Below are 5,038 nucleotides of genomic sequence, written 5' to 3' on the forward strand. Positions count from 1 at the left end.
CCGGCCCCCGCCCGCTGCTCCCGGCGCCCGCGCTCCGCCCCGCGGGCCCCCCCCCGCCCCCGCCGCCGCCTCCGCAGCCGAAGGAGCCGGGAAGAGATGCGCACAGGTAAACCGAACGCGCGCACCGCCGAAGCTGGGGAGACGGCGGCTGGGAGCACCCCCCAACACTTGGACACCCCGACCCGGGCCGCGGGCGAGAGCCGCGGTGGGCGTGGGCCTGATCCTGCTTCCTTGTTAAACAACAACCTGAAGACGCCCAGGAAAGTGGCAAGAAATCGGTCGGGGCTAGTGGGCGGTCTGCAAGGACAGTGGGGCTCTGTTGGGGCCACTGAGAAACTGGATTCGCTGGGCAGATGGAGCCTGGTGGCAGGTCCCCCGACGGTTCTCTGGCCCCCTTAAAGATCCGGAGGATTAGTGTAGCTTAAGAGCTAGTTGTTTTCCATCAAACGGAACAGCGCCAGAAATGAAAACCCAAACGGGTCTTTTTTGTTATGGTTTTAACTTCACATTTCAAAATAATTTCAAACTCATACAAAAGTTAGAATAAGAATACGAAGAACAGGCCTCTACCTTTATTTAGATTCAGCCACTAAAGTTGACCTCAGCGTTCCGTCATTCGTGTTCTCTGCGACCACCTTTCCCCCTAGTCTGCCCATCTCACCCCCGTCTGTCCTGTCCGTCTGTCTCTCTGGTGGGAACAGTGTTTGGGACAAAGACCTGGACGCCAGCCATGCAGTCGGCGACCCAGAAGCATATTGACTCTGGATTCGATGAGACAAACATTTACTTTACACACTGCTCCACCCTGGACAAGCCAACGAACTCCCCTGGGCCAGCCGTCCACTTGTAAAAGCCATAATGACCCCGCCCCACCCCACCGCCCACCCCGGAGAGCTGCGCTAGCCACCTGCTTGGAACATGGGGAGACACAAGATCCCCTCGCTGTGGGCCCGGCAGACGAGGCGAGACAGGAAGAAGCAAGCGTGATAGCATATGGGGAACGGGGCGTGCGTGCTTGTGGTGCCGGGAAGAACAGTGGGGAGGGGGAGACCCAGGCTGGCGTGGAAGCGCCCGTGGAACCCCGGACAGGCACTCCGAGGAACAAAGAGTGTGTCCCAGAGAAATCGGGGACCGGGTGGTCCCGGAGGCCTGAGGACAGAAGGGTGGTCTCGACCTGGTGGAGAGCAAAGTCAGCACTGCACACAGGGCAGATCAGAGGGCACGACCAGGAGTCCCACTGACGCTGCCTGGGGCAAATGCTCGTTCTTCCAGGAGTTTCCCTGCCTCCCTGGAAGGGGGTCCTGTGTCCTCGGGGCTGAGGGGAGACGGCTCCTGTGGGGGTGGGGGTGCTGGTATGGCCCTGACCCGGTAGGGTGCGGCAGCCCTGTGCCAACCTTGGGGGCCAAGGAAGCCTTGGTTCCTGCCCAGGCTCCAGTCACAGGGCCCCACCTGGGCCTCCAGCTCCCCCTCCTCTCTGACCACACCCACCCTCGGCACCTGCACCTGCATGTTCCGAGGTGGCCGGGAGGGGGCGCCTGTGCAGCCCGTGCTTCCGGGCACTCCCACACCTGCGCTGAGCCCTGAGTGGAGAGGCCCACACCTGATGCTGGACGTGAGCCGCCGTCCGGCGCTGTCCCCACAAACCGGAGGGCAGGCGCCTGCGGATCCGGTGAGCAGAGGCCTGGGCTCCTGGTTGGAAGACAGTGAGGTTGCCTTGGGAAGAATTGCTGGCACGTGGCACTTTCCAAAGGTAAGTCTCGGGTACACGTGACCCTCGGAGGTCCGTCTGGTCCCTCCGCCCCTCCTAGATGGGTAACTCTGGGGACCACGTCTGCTGGGAGGAGGGGACATGGCCACACCCCACAAGCGCATTCACAACTTTTTTTCCCTGTGAAGAAACCTGCCTCCCTTCTTCTTTCTGTGTTTTTAAAAGGCTGGGTGGCGGCCGTGGCCCAGCAGCTCAGTGGGTTGAGCACCGTCCCCAAACACCAAGCTTGTGGGTTTGCTCCCCATTCGGGGCACACACAGGAATCGGTGCATCAATAAGTGGAACAACAGGTCGGCATTTCTCTTCCCCTTCTCCCTTCCTCGCTGTATTTAAAATCTATAATGTACAAATGAGGGGCTGGGTACCATACTTCAACACCAACTTGATCCCTCCTCCCCATGAGAAGCCTGGGGTATTGGAGAGGGTGCTCAGCTTTGAGTCCTTTGCCCACTCACAGCTATGCCAGGGGACAGGGTTACGGGGAGGGAGGGTGTCAGCAGATGGTCTGGGGAACGTCCCTTGGGCTGTGTCCCCCCTCCCTGCCTTGAAGCAAACTCGAGGCAGGCCTTCTGTGTGTTCACAGTCCCCGAGAGCACCCGACATCCTAGCCCCATGGCACCCCCCACACACACACTCTCAGGGCTGTGCCGTGCATAGAGCCCACGACTGGCCACCCGGACCACTCGGGGCCCCAGGCTGTGGAATTCCTGGCACATGGGTGGTCTGCTGCTGGAGATGATCCTTCAGATGAAGCGGCATGCCGGCGTCGAAAGTTCCCAAACGTTTGCTGACTTAGATGGAAATGCCACCCGGGGATGGGGCCTCCTGCTCTGTGCTGGGGGACACAGACACTGCCCATGCCCCAGCCTCAGCGGTCAGTGATGTCCATCTGCCCGGAGGCTTCCAGCCCCTCCTGACCTTGACTGACCACAACTGCCACTGGGCGGAACCCCACATCCCTGCATCAGGCTAGAACCTGGCCAGGAGCTGTGCGTAGCACTGGGCATGGGGTTTCTGCCGGCTTCACCTCCAGGGCCGGGGTAGGGTCAGAAAGTCCCACTTATGAGCACGGGGCACTGGGAGGGGGGGCTGCTTTTGTGAGTTCTCTCACCTCTCCTCCCCGTGCAGCATTTCTGGGGACCTTCAGCTGCAGCCCCATTCATGCTGGGGGTGCCTCTCAGGGTGACCCCTGTTGGGATTCTCCCCTCTCCAGATGGTCCTCTTGGGAGAAACACTGTCAGGCCGGAGCCGATGGCTGTGTAAGGAGCATAACACCACCCTGGGCTTTGCCAAGCTGGGCGGCCGTGCTGGGAGCGCAGCTCCTCCCCAGACTGCAGTCGGGCAGCCAGCCAGCTGCTTCCCAGGCCAGAGCTGGAGCCTGCCCTGCCTCCCCAGGCGCACGCCGGCCCTGCCCCCAGGCCTGTCTGGAGGATCTGCCCTTGGTGTGAGAGAGAGGGCCTCAGCACAGTGAGTGCCCCCACCCAGGGTCTCCCCTGTGGCTCTGCGGTGACTCCCCCAGAAGGATAAGTTCCCAGACATCTGGGGTCCGTCTCGTTGGAAATCTCCTGAGTCGACTAGCACTGGATTTGGAAATGTGAGCTTTGAACTTGACCAGAACCATGCTGGCTCTCGGGCAATAATGTTGACCTCAGTGGCCCCGCAGCCTTTGGTGTTCTGCTTGGTGACTTCACCCTCAGCTGGAGGCTTCAAACCTGCAGAGACCTGGGCCCCCGGGTCCCTTGGAGGAGGAAGTGGTGGCGGAGATGCTCCAGGAAGCTGTGGCTTTGCACTGAGAGCTCACTTATCACAGTAGTTACATGCTCACCGTGAAACGGAGTGCAAAGTTAAGTTCCCACCCACCCACAGACACACAGTTGCCCCTTATTCCTGCTTTGCACAGCTATAGCACTCTATTATATAGCATGGCTATTAAAGCTGATGAGTCAAGGCTGTTACTAAGTAACGTCTGTGGTTTCTTGTCTGCGCATCGTTGCCTTTCCCACAATGTTGCGGAGTTGGAATCCCTCAGTGTGTAGCCTTTGCAGACGGGCTTCTGTTACTTAGTAGTGGTCAAGGTTCCTCCCAGTCTTTTCATGGCTTCCTGGCTCCTGGCTTTTCAGTGCTTGAGTAATAGTCTGTCGTTTGGATGGACCAGTTTGTTTATCTATCACCTACTAACGTGCATCCTGGTTGCTTACAAGTCTTAGCAGGCAGGAATGAAGCTGCTGTGAATGTTTGTGAGCCAAACCGTGGTCCGCACTGGCTACATCATGTGGCATCCCCACCAGCCACAAATGTGTGTTCCTGCTGCTCCACCTCCTCGTCTGCACTTGGTGTTGTCAGGGCCTGCACTTCGGCCACCCTAGTCTGTGTGCAGTGGCACGTCATTGCTGTTTTAATTCTCATTTCCCTGACAACAGAGCACAGGGAGCATCTTCTCATGCTTGTTTGCCATCTGTATTTCTTCTTTGGCACAGTGTCTGTTCAGATCCTTGAGCTAATTTTTTTTTAATTTTTATTGTTAATTTTCTGATTATTGAGTTCCAAGAATTTTTTCCCCTGCCCTGGCCAGGTAGCCCAGTGGGTTAGAGCACCATCCACATACACCAAGGTTGCAGGTTTGATCCTCAGTCAGGGCACGTACAAGAAGAAACCAATGAGTACATAGATGGGTGGAAAAACAAATCTCTCTCTCTCCCCCCCCTTCCTTTTCTGTCAAATGAATAAATAAAAATTTAAGAACAAAATTTTAAAGATTTTTAATTCTAATCTTTTATCAAATCCTGCAAATATTTTCCACCCACTCTGTGTGTGGATTGTCTTATTTTCTAACAATGCCGTCTCACAGAGCAGAAGTTTTTAACTTTCATTAAGTGCCACTTACCAGTTGTTTTTAGGATTGTGTTTTTGGTGTTGTGTCTAAAGTCATCAGCAAACCTCAGATCACCTGGATTTTCCAGTGCGTCACCTTCCAGGAGTCGCACCCTCCTGCAGGCTGCCCTGAGGCCGGCCACCATTCGGAGTGAACTGGGGTGAGGGGTGGAGGGGTATCTGGGTCCGCTCTCATCCTGCTGTTCCTCACCATTTGCTGAGAGGACTCTTCTTCCCTCATGAGTTGCTTTGGCCCCTTTGTCAAACATCAGCCGACTTCACTTGTGTGGGTCTGTTTCTGGCTCCCCATTCTGCTCCACGGATTCTGTCCCACGGATTCTGCTCCACGGATTCTGTTCCACGAATTCTGCTCCACAGATTCTGCCCCATGGATTCTGG

This window comes from Artibeus jamaicensis, unplaced genomic scaffold (genome assembly GCF_021234435.1).
Source record: "Artibeus jamaicensis isolate MK-2021 breed Jamaican fruit bat unplaced genomic scaffold, CSHL_Jam_final contig_718, whole genome shotgun sequence".
NCBI lineage: Eukaryota > Metazoa > Chordata > Mammalia > Chiroptera > Phyllostomidae > Artibeus > Artibeus jamaicensis.